The following is a 15,954-nucleotide window of genomic DNA, read 5'->3' as shown; positions in this document are numbered from 1 at the left end:
GATCGGATGAGAGGTATCTGGTAACCTCGAAACACATTTTGGCACCTTATTGAAATCATGTAATGTTGATGATCGCCTAACAAGCAAGAGGCTGGTGAGGGTCTAAAGGACCATAGCATGACAAATATGAAATTGAGTGATTATATTGTGTACTTTATGTGTTGGGGATTTCATATGAAAAAACCTAGGAAGAAGAAGAATGAAGAAAGAAGAATAAAAAGAGAGAGAGAGAGAGTCAGGGTTAGCCCCCCCCCATTCCTGTTCTCTGATGGTGTTTTGTGCATCCACCGCACCCAACGGCTGTTAGCAACCACATTCCAAGCGCCTGCGGCGCCCCCCCCCCCCCCCCCTCTTCCATTCTCATGTTCCAAATCCAGGGAGATCCTTCCGGTCCCAAATCCTGGGGAGAATCTCGGATTTGAGTGAGAAAAGGCATGTGAGTCCTTCCGGTCCCAAATCCAGGGGAGATCCTCGGATTTGAGAAACAATCATTCCCAGATTCTTTTCCCTTCACTCTCTTTTATACGAGGGTTCTCAAATCAAATCTCATGTATGAGAAGCCTTGAATCTATGCGTGAGGTCCGAGGCGCATCAACAAGACCTATACCACTTCAGATCCTCAGATTTGAGATTCAAGGCTCTCAAATGCCTCACAAGTATGTATTTCTGAATAGGCATAAAGTATAGTATATATAAGCGTCGTTAACATTTTAATTTGCAAAATCTCAAAGTGCTAAAGGATATGAATAATCCTGTTGCCTATAGATAAGCTGAATATGTCACAGTCGGTGGTCCAACTTGACAACGTGTCATGTCCACTTATATACTATTTTTAATGAAAAGCATGCAAAATTGGTATATCTTGTGTTATTTGCGCTGTGTCCTTGTGACATAACACATGACAAGTGTCTGCCTCCTTAACAGAATCCTTGTACGTAGATTAAAGAATCTGATGTCATTGTAAATTAAAACGTAGATGTTCACCAGTTGTGAGCCCATCTATTTCACAGGGACATGCCATTTTGGTGGTGTACGTGTATTAAGTGACACGAGCGATGGTTCTATTTTTCGTTTTAATTTTCGAGTCGACATGTGTTCTCGTGTCTACGTGTCTTTGTGACATAGGTGCCCATCAAGAAAATGTTATGCTATGGAGATTAACTGCCTGTGGTTACAGAAGATTAAGGGTATGTTTGGTTGGGCTTCATGAGATTTGGATTCTCGTTTAAATGAGATTCAAAATCTTATTTGACAGCTTAACCAAACCAGGTGGATAGTACGAGAAACTGAATTATATTTGATTCCGTTTCTCTCCAAACCAGGTGAGATTTGGAAGTAGATCCGGTCATGCTGAAAATGAGCGTTTTTGCTCATGCGGACATCGTGGCCGTCTGTTTGCATTTTGGATGAATGCCACGTGGTTTTGTTGACTTTTGAGCTTTTTAAAATGCACATCGGATGGCCACGATGTCAGCATGAGCAAAAACGCTCATTTTCAGCATGACCTGATCTGCTTCCCTGAGATTTAGAATCATAATTCTCCTCCTCCCTCCAGTAAAATAGACGTTGGGGCTGAGCCCCAATATCTACTACCACCATTAAAAGGGGTTACGGGGGTTTTGGGGTTCAACTACAGCATAACTGAGCAACTCACAGGACCATGCTGGACTGCCTGCCGTAAGCATAACGTGGCCTGAATAGTCATCCAGGTATGCAGTGATTTTTCTTTTAGGCGAAGAGGAGCTTGGCCGGAGAGCTCTACTCCTCTGACTGCCCTATTTGTTGGGTTGAAATGAGGCAAGGTGGAGCTCGCCAGAAATCACCACTGGCGAGCTCCATCAGCCCCCTCCCTACTGGGGCAAAAAAGGGGCCCATTTCTCTTTTTTTGGTTTCGTTTTTTTTACTCTGTGAGGTACTTTTTGGTTTCTTTTTTTATTTCCTCTGTGAGGTAGAGCATGCAGTCGGGCGAGCTCAACTCTTCTCACTGCCTCAACTTTTAGGCTGGAATGAGGTGAGGTAAAGCTCGCCAGAAACAGACGAGCTACTCTCCTCAACCTGCTTCGGCATAAAGGGGCCCTTTTTCTCTTTTTTTTGTTGTTTCTTTTGTGGGCGAGGTAGAGCAGGCAGTCCGGCCTGTTTTTAGGCTGAAATGAGGTGATCTATTTTCCCTCCTTGCTGGCTCTAATACGATCACCCCCATTCTTTTTACGGAAAATAACTATACTGTACGATAAAATCACATGTTTTTTTGAAATGTCCTATTTATTTTTCACATATGCGAAATTCATAAATATAAGTGAATTTTCTCTCAAAACTGTTTTCCACATCTTTTCTTATTTTACTTAGACTTTCTCATCCTTGCCTATATTTAATAGTCTATTTTTATAAAAAACATTTCTCCTAAATTATTCGTTAGATTAAGGTGATTTTGGTGAAGTTGAAAAACTAATATTTCATTTTATTTATTATTTTTTATTTTTTTAAATTTTTGACACAGGTAATCAAAAAATATTATAGAACAGACCGAAAAGGCACAACCACACCTCTTTATCTCTTATTTTAGGAACGTTGTCAGGGCTATATCTGAGTGTTAGTCATTTTCTAACGAATCAAGTGTTGTTAGAAAGATATTTTTATTTAGTTTTTTTTTTCTTTTATGTTTTTCTAGAATCCTTCATTTTATGAGTTGAAACATCTTTTGAATATAGATTATTTAGTTGTTTCATTCAGCTGATTATGTTTCTATTCCCATTTTGAAATTCAAAAATGAAAACCCTAAAAGGGTTTTTGGTTCAGACTCAAAACATGAAAGTTATTGTCTTATGTCTCAACTTTTCAACGATTAAAAAAATACAAGTTTTTAATGTCAGATTGAAGAAATATAGATTTGAAAAAAAAGATTGTTCTGCAAAAAAAGTTACATGTTGAGAGGAAGTTCACATGTATAGAAAGTTTACATAAATATAAATATTTACGATTTTGAACATGAAAAAAATATAAAAAATTATAAGGTATTTAAAAAATTGTGTCAAATTAACCGTACAATACATTACGATCATTTTTTGTTTTTTTATTTGCTAAAAACCAATGCAAATGGGATTTCTTTCCTCACATCAAACCAATATGAAAAATAAAATCACATGAGAATTGAAATCATGTGATTTTGAGTCTCGTTTTCTTTTAATTCTCATGTGATTCTTTTTTATTTGTGAAAGGAGCAGCCAAACATACCCTAAGGATCCTTTCCTGACGCCAAAAGAAATAAGATCACGAGGGTGTGCTGGGGTTAGTTCCCCTTCAATTAATAAAAAATATATGTACAACAGAGATCCTTACCTTACAAAACTTTATAGATGGATATTACATTCAACAATAAGGTCTCAATTAGCAGGTCTATCCACCTGTAAACACCCCAAATTTTCACCCTCATCCAGTGTTTGTCCATTTCATAAGTCACTACAGATCATTGCATGTCATTGCATGTATTCTGCATAGCATTGCATGTCATTGCATAGCATTGCATGTCATTGCATCTCATTTTCGAGATCCAACACTCCTGTTTTCAAAACATTCAATCCAGATTTGAATTTTAAAGCTTTATTTCAAAATCAATTTCAAAATCTGGGTTTTTATTCAATACTCTGTCATTTTCCAACCCCAGGACTTTATATTTCGAAATATTTTCTCAAGGAAATAATTTGGATTCATTTCAAATTCAAATTTTAATCGATTTTAATTCACAGATGAGACCCATTGTGGTGGTGTCGCTTCTGAATTCCTCTATTCATTAAATTTCTCAAATTTTTGAAAGTTTCAGTCCGATTAGGACTCTGTCTCAGAGTCCTAATCCAGTCAGGAGTCTGTTTTGAAGTCTGTTTTACTTCCATTCTCAATCTTTTTCGTTTGTTTTCGAAATTTAGGTCATTTTACAGAGTTCAGTTAGTTCAGGATTCTATTTTAGAGTTCGGTCGAGTTAGGAATCTAACCCTGACTGTGTTTTCTGACTTATTTCATCATTTCTTGATAAAATCTTTTGAAAATTCTTTCATTTGGATGTTAAAATTTAAAATTTCAGAGTCCTAAGAGTTCAGGACTCTAACCTGGAGTTCCAGTTCGCATGAGACCCTATTTTCTAAAAATCTTGAATTTCAAATGTCAATTTTAACCCTTTTTTAAAAGCCATTTTCAGTGTTTATTTCAAAAATGTTCAAAATTCGATGTGGGCCCACTTAGTTGGCACCATATCCAGAGGAATTCTAACTCAGTTAGGACCTTATGCCATTTCAAAAATCCTAATTTTAAGTTTACTTTTGAAAATCTTTTGAAAACTCCTTCAATTTCAAGTTTTAAAATCACTTTTTGAAAAACTCAAGTAGGGCCCACTCGGGGTGGCGCCATATTCGAGTAAGTCAGGGCTAGACTAGGGTTAGTTGATGTCTTGGTTAGTGTTAGAGGTTTAGAAGAGTCAAAACCATTTTGAAAACTCATTTTGAAAATTAGTTTTTAAAACTAGTGTTTTTAAATGTTTTTAAAGGTGTTTTAAAAACCCAAATGTGAAAGATGCCAAGTGGCATCACATTTGGGGGTTTTCTAGGTTTAGTTAGGGGCTAATTAGGGATTAATTAGAGTCCCACCTAGGTTAGAAAACCACAAAAAATCGTTGCCTTTAGTGGATTTATTAGAAAGAGTCCTAAAAAATGAAAAACCTCTTAATTAACCCTAATTAAGTGACTTTTTGAAAAACTATAAAAAGGGACCTAAGGGGGGCCAAAAGGAGGGCTCTTTTCTCTCAAATTTTTGTGGCCTCTCTCTCCTCTCCAGCACATCCACCTTCCTCCATTGCAGCTGCAAGCACCAAGGTAATATTTTTAATATTTTTCAGTTTTATTTAATACTTTTTCATGTTTTAAATCAATTTTAGCCATTGGTGTCATCCCCTTCATGGATTAAACCATGGATTCAACCTCAAGAACCATCAAGAATCAGCAAGAACACTCCAAGAAGGTGATCTAACCCTGTTTTGGATGATTTACAGAGATTTTAATCCATTAGAATTGATTTTAACATGATTCTTTGCATTATTAACCAATAAAATATATGATTTATCCTTTTTAATGGGTTAAATCTATGTTTTAAAGGTGATATCAAATTACAGCCATTGATTCCCTGTTTTTAATTTATTTTCATGGTTTATTCATGTTTGTTTTACGTTCTATAGCATAGAAATAAGTTTTATTTACTGTTTTATGGTTTATTTTATTTATTTACATTAGTTAATGCATGGGTTTTCAAGTTTCTTAAATTTCTGTGTGTTTTAGGTTTAGAACAGTAAAGATAATGTTATTTCGGATTGAAGTTCTCATTGTTTATTTCTGATTTTTTTATATGTGATGCATGCATGAGTTATTGAGTTACTGTAGAAAAATCAGAGGTTTTGAATCTTGGGAACCCTATTAAAAAAATCAGACATCAAATCGGGTTTTTAAAGTTTTAAAATCGTGGTTAAAATTAAGAAGGTAAGTTGCTGTGATGATATTTCTCTCATCTTATATCCGATTTTAGATCTGTAAAGTGATATGGATTCACATTGAATAGATCTGTCTTCTGGGAAATTTTTGAATTTTTTGATCACTGTTTAGTATTTTTCCCTTTTTAGAGAATCTGTTTTTAATTTTAAAACTCGTTAGGGTTTACCAAAACCCTAATCAGACTTGTGTTAGTCATAAATCCCAAACCACAGATCCGATTTTAGATCTGTAAAAAGTGAGTATTGTTATTTTTATGTCTAATGTTCACCACTAAAAGTTCAGAAATTTTTGTTTAAGATTGCTATTTATTCCTGTATTTTCAATCTGGAATAGCTGTTTTAATCCCTGTTAAGAGTGAAATATGTTAGCACAGATTGCCGGAAGGGTTTCTCCCTAACCGGAGATGCTTTTTCCAATCTGTAAATTGGGAAATCTCTGTTTTTCTTCTTAGTTAGTCTCTGTAAAATTGCATAAATTTCCATGGAGATTTGACCCCTGGTTCAGGTCTTGGACTGAAATTGGTTGGTGAATTAGGTCAAAAATAGCATATTTTTAGGGTTTAATGCAATTTTCGCATTAATTTAATGTCAAAAAATTATTTTTATAATTCCAATTCGACATTAGGGTTATAACAAGTGCAGGTACCAATTTTTATGGATTTTGGAATCCATTTGATGGATGAATTAAGCAAATTGCAAAATCGGGTTCCTGAAAGATCCAAAACACTGCTAAAATCACAGTTTTTGAGATATTATTGGATTTTCGTGCATAAGCATATGTTTTTAGGGTTTAATCATGTTCATAATCATATTAGGATGCTTTAGGTTTAATTTGATGCTCATTTGATTTCATTTAGTGCATAGAACCTAAGTTTTTACCAAAAATCTATTTCTAAAAACCCTGATTTCAAGGTCATAGTCTTGCTATCGGGGGCAATTTGGTCATTTGACCTAAATTTCGAAATCTCTAACCCTAATTTCATATTTTTAATCATGTCATAGCATATTTGGTTTGAGTTTATTCCATTCAAATTTCAAAACTTGCATTTTATCAAAATATCTTTCTAAAAACCCTAATTTCAAGACCATAGTCTTGTTATGAGGGGTATTTTGGTCATTTCGACCCCAATTTTGAAATTCCATATCTTCTCTTTCATATTTATTCCATTTTATTTCATACTTTATCATTTTTATTTAAGGGAATAAAGGAAGAGGCTTATATCTAGCAAAATCCAACAATTTCCTGATATTGTTGGATAAATCTAGAAAAGCCAACATATATTCATTAACCAAGTTTTCTAGTTTTGCAGGTACATTGAAGACTTTATTTTTCATGTATTTAAATTTCAATAGTGATGTAATTTGTAATTAAACTTTGGAATAAGAATTTACATTTCCTGCTTAGCTTAGGTTGCATTGCATATAGTTTATTTTTTTAAATAATGTTAATGTGTGATGGATGATGATTCATGCATATTTTTACAAATTCACCATGGTCTACACGAATGGCACATGCACTAGCTTCTATGAAGTTTATAAACTTGGTGGAATTTGTATTTATGGCCATAGTCAGAATATGAATGATACTTAGATTTATGATCTTCACATTAGCCACATTCAGCCTACACTCTTAGGCTAACTTCAAAATGCACTGCATTTCTCAAAAATACAAAAAGTATTTCTCAATTCCTCAAATCCATATTCATTCATTTCATGCATTTGTCAACTCCAATTCAAAATCCAAGTCAAGGAAATTGAATTTCTCAAAATCTCCCAAGTCTTATAGCAAAATCGATTTTCCCAAAAGCATTGAATTTCAAAGAATATTTCAAGTATTTCCCAAGTTCCAAATTCAAATTTTCTAAGTTAGAATTTCAATTTCCAAGTTTGAATTCAGAGAAACCAAGTCTCTCAGAATCGATTTTCACCAAATATCAAGGATTCCTCAAAATCGATTTTTATTTCTCTCAGAAGTATATTTCAAATCCCATTTCACGATTTCTCATGTGATATCATTTCCAAGATTTACATTTTCTAAATATTTCAATCATTCAAAGCAAACATCATGTTTTCAAATGTGCATTTTTCTGAAAATTCATAGCACATGCCTGATTCTTTGTGCATTTAGAAATTAGAATATGATTTAGGCAAGTTGAATAGAGTAGAGCATAAGATTGATCCTTGGTTCGATTACCCCTGTTAAAGGTGGCAGGAACGGTTGAACCTCGTACCGACAGGCGAGTCCCATTCTACGGAATTTTCCCGCATTTTAAAACGGAGGCGAGTTATTTTCAAAAATCTTTTTCAAAGGTCAGTTTGATTTGCAAAAGTTAAAATTTTGCGATGATAACAGGTTTGGCGACCGTGATGGGACCTGTCTTTGCCTGATCAATCTAATGCTCTACTTAGTTCAAATTGTCAAAATCGATTTCCATGGAATGTCAGCTTTGCTTTATGATATCATGTGAACCTAGGAGCCTAGACTTGAACCCAGCTGACATGGAATGCATATAGACTAGGTATGGTTTGGTAGAACCATATTGAGGAGAATTATTCATGCTCACATAGACTTAGGTCTAATACAACCCTCCTCAATCTAGGCTTGATTGAAAACAATGTTTGCTCCTTCAAAATTTTCAAAATCTCTATCTCTTTAGGTTTTAGAGCCTTCTGATTTGATTGCATGTGCTCATGTTTTCAAAAACCACCCCACCTATATTGTCCCGGTCTTCACGTTGCTGGGCTCTCTTCCAGAACCATAGTTCAGGACAGAGCCTCACAACTGGGCCACCTATTTGGGTGAAAACCCCCTGCCACGTACCAAGGGCCATAGTCCAACGTATATCGGCAGGTGCTCAAGGATGTTGGAAAACTTGAACCTAGAACCGGAGAATTTGATTTTATGCCACGTACATCGAGCCTTGGCTTGAGTATATAGGCATAACTGGATTGAATACAGTTGATCTGAACCTTAGAGTTAGGATTAAGGTCCTACAGCCATTTCAAAATTTGTGCATCTAGAGTCAGCTTTTAGGGAATGCTATATGTGCATACTTGTTTATGCAGAATTTGATTGAATATGTTATTTCCTTTTTATTTTTCATATTTTCTAAAAATACTGGACGATTTTTCAAAATTCCCCAGTCCATGTCCATGTACTGTCCATGTTTTAAATCCTGGACGATTTTCAAAATACTTCATTTTATAAAGTACTTCCTTATATTTCATTAAACCCTGGACGATTTTCATAAAGTTCCTCCATTTCCTTCAAAACTCCAGGTGATTTCCCATCTTTCCTGTCTTCTGGATCTCGAATTTCCTGCTTTATTCTGCCTGCATTTTCCTCAAAATTCTTGTATTTTCCAAGTCTTATTCCAATTTCCATGTCTTCCAGTCTGATGGCATCCAGTCAGCTTGATTCAGTCTTCCCTGAGGGTCACATCTCCTACGAGGTGCGACAAAGTCTTCCCGAACATCGAGTCCTCAGCACCGGATCTTTCTTTCCCCGGTGGTATTATTCATGGTTCAAGAACTTCTCTCGTATGTTTTCGGACCATCTGGACGAGTGTGGATTGGAACTGGCGTCCGCAGTGGGAAAGCAGACAGTCAACGGCAACTTGATCCATGCACTAGCAGAGCGGTGGAATCCGAGCACTTCTACCTTCTGGTTCCCGTGGGGCGAGATGACAGTACTGATGGATGAATTTTCAGAGATTATGGGATTGTCCGAGCCAGCCGGTCAGCCTGGAGATCCATTGGAGAAACAGTTCCTGATTAATGTTAAGGGTCTGGACCCTAAGGATGCATTAGCTCGCATGACAGGACGCAAGTCTTGGCCATTGATTGAAGAAGATGGAAATGAATATGTGGATCTGCTCGAAATCTACAGACAACATGGGGCATTTGTGGAAGTCAGTTCGTTGTCTAGGACAGCTCAAGAGAGAATTCAGCACGCGATGGTTCTGTGCACGGTGGGATTAGCTTTTTTTCCCGACGGACGGAATTACATGGATATCAGAATAGTTCAGCTTATGAAGAGATGGGGAAGTCGACAGACCAGCCGCCTCTCGATAGCCATGGCCGCACTCGCTTTTCTATACCGAGGGTTGACTCATTTCGCACTCGGAGAATCGATTCTAGTCGAAGGGTGCACCTATGCCTTGCAATCTTGGTTCCTCCGGCATGTGCCAGTCCGAGCCAGTTCATTCAGATACAATGGAGAGAAGCTTCTTCCAGTTGCGCGATACCGGTTCTTGATCGACAACCTTCAGGAGGAAGAAGTCGTATGGGACTACTTTGATCGTCAAGAATCACCTCCCAGATATACTTATGTATACGACAAGCGATTCAGGCTACTTGGCCCATTTTTCTGCGCATATTATCATCCAGAGCGGTGTGTCAGGCAGTTCTCTCAGAGGCAGAAGCGCATAGAGATTCGTCCACTAGTCGGGGTTCTGCCAGAATTCGACCTCGCATCAGATCAGTGGTCCGGAGCATACCATTCTGCCAGACATGGCTGGGATTCTTTTGTCAGTCTTACTATTTTTCCTGGTCCTCGTGTATCTTCTGATTATCTGGAGTGGTGGAAAATTGTCTGTCCCCCTCCCCTCTGTCAAGTGTATTATTGATAAAATCATGTTTTTCCTCTCTATAAAAATTCCTTTATTTTACATTGGTTTGACGACCTCGCCTAGGTAACAAGGCATATTTTCAGTTGTTTATCTTGCAAAGAATAGCAACGCAATTGCCGTAATCCCAGCGACGACTCAATCCCTAGTAATGGGATATTATTTCAATTGTCTACCAAAATTCTCAACAAATATTTTCCTCCAAACCAAATTTCCTTCAGAAGCCTAACCATCAGTTCTGCCCTGCAGAGAGCATCAACAACACCCAAGAGAACATTTGCGATACCTGATGGTTGATACAAGATCCAGAAAAAAAGCCGCATCAGTTGAAGGCGTCGCGTACTCAGTCGCTTCAGAAGAGGAAATGGAATCACCCCGTAGTCAGGGTCAGCAAGCAGAGGATGACGTGGATCCCCAGATGTACGTCATGTTTAAGAAAATGATGACCAAGATGCTGGCAGAGCAAGCTGAAGCCAGTGCTGAACAGACTCAGATCAAACAGAAAGATAAGGGTCATGCCGTCAAGAATGTGAAGATCAGTAAAAAGCAGAATCGTCATGAAGAAATGTCTGATGAGTCAGAATCAGCAGATGATACTGACAAAGAGTATGAAAACAAGCAAGAATTCAAAAGGTCGACTCAGGGGCAGGGGTCGGCCTACAAATCCAAGAATCAGTCTGTTGACGACCCTACGCAGTCACAACTCAAAGATGTGATGAAAATAGTTAAGGATCTTCAAACTCGTGACAAGGGCAAAAGAGTCTTTACAAGTGAAGACTTCTATGATGGACTGGATGGGGATGATGATCTTGATAATCTCCCCAAGAAATTTATCAAGTTTGATGGTTCGGGTGACCCAAAAGCACATCTCGCCCTATTCTTCGCAGAATGTTCCAGGTTCAAGAGGAACAATCGTGCCTTATTTCTCTGCTTCCCTCGCAGCTTGGAGGGTATTGCGGCAAAGTGGTATGCAGAGCATATCAACCCGATAGAGCTGAAAGAGTTCGATAAAGTGGTCAATTTATTTATTGAGCGCTTTCTATTCAATGCTGAAGCACTCCCGACTCTCAGTCATCTTTGCGGCCTCAAGCAGAAAGAAAACGAGAAGGCCCGAGATTTTATCCACCGATGGAGGTCAGCTTGCAATAAGATGAGAGACCCGATATCAGAAGGGCATGCATTGTCACTAATCTTGAATAATTTTTCACAACCCTTGAAAGGTCTCATTTCCACGGTACCGTCAAAAACCTTCATCGAACTGACAGAACGAGCCGAGTGGCTCGAGCTAAGCATGGAAAATGGAGTTTATGAAGGCTTCATCTTTACACAAGGTAACAATCAGAGTGAGCAGAAGAAGAAGGCTCACTTCACTCTTTCTGCCAATGATAGCAAAAGCAACAAGAAAAATCATGATCACTATTCAGAGAGATCCAAGGGCCAAAAAGGAAAGTTCTCCAACAATGATAAGCCTCTTCAATCTAGTCCTCAGCATAAAGAGAAAGATCAAGAAAAGCCAAAGCGCAAGGATTGGAGTACGGATCGAAAGTTCACCCCTCTGGACCAAACACTAGAGAGTGTTCTGGAATACATGCTTGCAAAAGATATGATCCGTTTACCTAAAGCAGCTGATCCCGCAACAATCATGGGTAGATTCAAAGAAAGATTTTGCAAATTTCATCGGGCAGTAGGGCATGACACTGAGAATTGTTTCGTCCTGAAAAATATCATTCAAGATTGCATCGACAAGAATATCCTTATTGAAGATGAGGAAAATACCAGTCGACCATCCTGAGCAAGTTTTCTAAAAATTGACAATGTCGAGACTATGTCACTTTCATCGTTTTGTCATTTTGAAGCAACAATGTAGTCTCAGTTCTTCTATCAATTTGTTATTTCCTTCTTCAATGCATTAATAAATTTGTCAATCTTCCTTATGGCCTGGCGTCATCTTTTATATTCTTCATTTGCAAATGTTTAAATGTATTCTTATAAGGGGTAACCTTTTTCAAAGTGCCTCTCTGATCAACCAAGAAGCTCATTGTCAGTTTTACCTCGTTATCCTCAGAGAATTCTCATCAAATATCAATTACTTATCCTTTCTTATTCCCCCATTACACTGAGGCATTACTTTGGAAATTGTCTTCAAAACATCCTGTATGCAGGCAGGATCAAACAAATCTCTCATTTTGCACGCATGTGCACCCATTTATATCATTCTACATACATTTGCATTCATTTGCATTTGCAGGCATTCATTCGCATTCATCTGCATTTGCATCAAGCTGCCTCGCTCAGGAGAAGGGGTTAATCCTGAAAACAGGCTTTGAAAAGCTAACTATGATGGTCCATTCAAATCATGAACCAAGAATTTTTATTTTCCAAATTCAAAACCCATAAGTTGAACCCTTCCTCCTTAAATTGTGATCCTTAGGTTAAATCCCTATGGAATTGATAGTTCGTAGGTCGAACCCCTGCAGAGTCAATGTGATTTGTAGGTTGAACGCCTGTCAAACCAATACGGCTCATAGGTTGAACCCCTTTCGAACCAATCTCGTTCTCAAAAGTTTCGATCTGTAGGTTGAAGTCCTCCTGATCCAATATTCTTTACAGTCCTTAGGTCGAACTCCTTTTGGATTGGTATTTTTTAGATATATGATTTGTAGGTTGAAATCCTCCTGATCCACGTTCTTAGGCTGAATCCCTATTGAACCCATGTCGTTCCCAGTGAACCAATGTCGTTCTCAATTGAACCAATGTCGTTCTTAGGCTGAATCCCTATTGAACCCATGTCGTTCCCAGTGAACCAATGTTGTTCTTAGGCTGAATTCCTACAGAACCCATGTCGTTCTCAGTGAACCAATGTCGTTCTCAATTGAACCAATGTCGTTCTTAGGCTAAATACCTATCGAACCCATGTTGTTCCCAGTGAACCAATGTCGTTCTCAATTGAACCAATGTCGTTCTTAGGCTGAATCCCTACAGAACCCATGTCGTTCCCAGTGAACCAATGTCGTTCTCAATTGAACCAATGTCATTTTTAGGTTGAATCCCTATTGAACCCATGTCGTTCCCAGTGAACCAATGCCGTTCTCAATTGAACCAATGTCGTTCTTAGGCTGAATCCCTATTGAACCCATGTTGTTCCCAGTGAACCAATGCCGTTCTCAATTGAACCAATGTCGTTCTTAGGCTGAATTCCTACAGAACCCATGTCGTTCCCAGTGAACCAATGCCGTTCTAAATTGAACCAATGTCGTTCGTAGGCTGAATACCTACAGAACCCATGTCGTTCCCAGTGAACCAATGTCGTTCCCAGTGAACCAATGTCGTTCTTAGGCTGAATTCCTACAGAACCCATGTCGTTCCCAGTGAACCAATGTCGTTCTCAATTGAACCAATGTCGTTCTTAGGCTGAATACCTATCGAACCAATGTCGTTCCCAGTGAACCAATGTCGTTCTTAGGCTGAATTCCTACAGAACCCATGTCGTTCCCAGTGAACCAATGTCGTTCTCAATTGAACCAATGTCGTTCTTAGGCTGAATACCTATCGAACTCATGTTGTTCCCAGTGAACCAATGTCATTCTCAATTGAACAAATGTCATTCTTAGGATGAATCCCTACAGAACCCATGTCGTTCCCAGTGAACCAATGTCGTTCTCAATTGAACCAATGCCGTTCTTAGGCTGAATACCTATCGAACTCATGTTGTTCCCAGTGAACCAATGTCATTCTCAATTGAACCAATGTCATTCTTAGGATGAATCCCTACAGAACCCATGTCGCTTCCAGTAGACCAAATCACAATTTTGATCTCCAGGTCATCCAATATCCTATTTCCAATTTCTGAGTCTCTCCTTTGGGGAAAGGAGAGAAGAATCTAGTCACGGATGTGTCATTTAGATCTCAAGTGATTTCTTTCACCAAGGATTTCAGGAATATTTTGCCAATTTGTCATGAAAAATAGTTGTTGATCTCAAAATCTTTACGGCATAAAATTGTACCTCAGAATACCTTTAGTATTACTTCCGAAAGGACAAAGCTTTTGTGAAAAAGGATTCAAAATTCAAAATCTTTCTATTGGCCAACCAAAAGGATGAAGAATAAATCCGCGATATGGCCAGCAAAGAAAATTCAATGTTATTGCAAAGCCAGAAGTGATTGATATTGATCGCAGTCAATGGCATATTTTTAAAGACCATTCTTGGAAAATAAGCAGTCAAAATATCCTGGGTGATACAGAAAAATCCACTCAATCTCCATATCTCCTTAATCACCTAAGCTGCAATTAAATATCTGCAAAAGGGATCTCTCAACTGTCGTCAAGATGAAGGCGAATTAGACGAGTCGACCCCCGGGGCTAAAGAAGATTTGGATCATCTCCAAGATGACGGAGTTCGTGATGGATCCTTCCAGGGAAAGTTCAGATCACCGTCGAGAAGAAGGCGAGTGTGATGAGCCTACCGACAAACCCTAAAAGATATTTAATTTCTGCTATCATCAAGAGATTCCCAACCAATGAGCTAATAACCGTCAATATAATCCCTGAGAGAGAAGAAGGATCAGAACATCTCTGAGATGAAGGAGTTTGTGACGTACCCTTCCAAAAAAAATAAAGAGAGAAAAGCCAGGACATCTCCAAAATGAAGGATGATGTAATTCCCAAAAAATCCAAGAGAGCTCCAATTCTGTCAAAAAAGAGTGCAGAAAGTTCATCATGAGAAAAAAATCCCAGGATATCAGACTGCCGAATCTATCAAGAATCTTCTTTAATTTTGTGAAATTCTTTTATCAATATCCTTTCGCTAATAGCTCTCGCAATATCAAGAATACATTCTTTTTTGTCCATATCAATGAAATTGATAGCCTCCTTGAAGGAAAGTCAATTGCAAGTAATTTGAATTCGAATCTTGATTCTACGGAGTTAAGCCCAGTCGGAGGTAATACTTCAGGTAGAAAAGAGGGAATATTTTTCATATACATATGTGCTTATCATTCTTGAATTAACTACAATTTTTTTTTATCTTATTGGCAATCTTTTTAAATTATCCTGACATGAAGTGAGAACTTGATGTTTATTTTGATGTATCCAGGCGTTGTTGTTATCCCTTTTAGGATCGGATGATGGGAGTTGTCCAAGATCCTTCCCTTCTTGTTTTGATCTGAGTGCCTGGGCTCTCAGATTCGCACACTTCCCTGTGCTCCCCACTGTCCCACCATAGACAGTTCCCGTTCAGGTTAAGGGTTAAACCTGAATTTTCCGCAAAAGGTCATCTGTCTTAAAAGCCATTCAGTCTTAGCAATGAGACGTCCAAGATCAATCCCTTTTCAAGCTTTAGGGAACCCCCTTTCTTCCTTTTGCAAACCCCTCTCGGATTTATTGTGCAGAATTCGAAGGTCCCATCATGGTTTCTTTATTCGAGGACTCCGTATATCGTCCCCTTTCAGGTTAAGGGTTAAGCCTGAGCCTCGTTTTTCCACGAGGTAACGTCCCCTTTCAGGTTAAGGGTTAAGCCTGAGCCTCGTTTTTCCACGAGGTATCGTCCCCTTTCAGGTTAAGGGTTAAGCCTGAGCCTCGTTTTTCCATGAGGTATCGTCCCCTTTCAGGTTGAGGGTTAAGCCTGAGCCTCGTTTTTCCATGAGGTATCGTCCCCTTTCAGGTTAAGGGTTAAGCCTGAGCTTCATTCCATACGAGGTATTTCTTGTCTCATCCAGGTTAAGGGCAAAACCTGAATCTCACTTCTTTTTAAAATAAAATTTTCTCTTTATTCTTCATTTCATATCTATCATCATCATTTG

At 38.2% G+C, this 15,954-nt stretch overlaps 1 long non-coding RNA gene across 1 annotated transcript in view; it reads left to right on the top strand.

Annotated features, from left to right (window-relative positions):
• The first annotated feature begins 1,586 nt into the window (after positions 1 to 1,586).
• Positions 1,587 to 15,954, top strand: part of LOC149822363 (uncharacterized) — a 53,297-nt gene continuing 38,929 nt past the window's right edge. Inside the window, exon 1 of the long non-coding RNA XR_016425919.1 lies at positions 1,587 to 1,709. This is a non-coding gene — a long non-coding RNA (uncharacterized LOC149822363). The remainder of the gene's footprint in view (positions 1,710 to 15,954) is intronic.

Source organism: Nuphar pumila, chromosome 11 (assembly GCF_984573655.1).
Source record: "Nuphar pumila chromosome 11, dmNupPumi1.hap1.1, whole genome shotgun sequence".
NCBI lineage: Eukaryota > Viridiplantae > Streptophyta > Magnoliopsida > Nymphaeales > Nymphaeaceae > Nuphar > Nuphar pumila.
The sequence above is the reverse complement of the archived record's forward strand: the minus strand, read 5'-3'. Positions and strand labels throughout refer to the sequence as shown.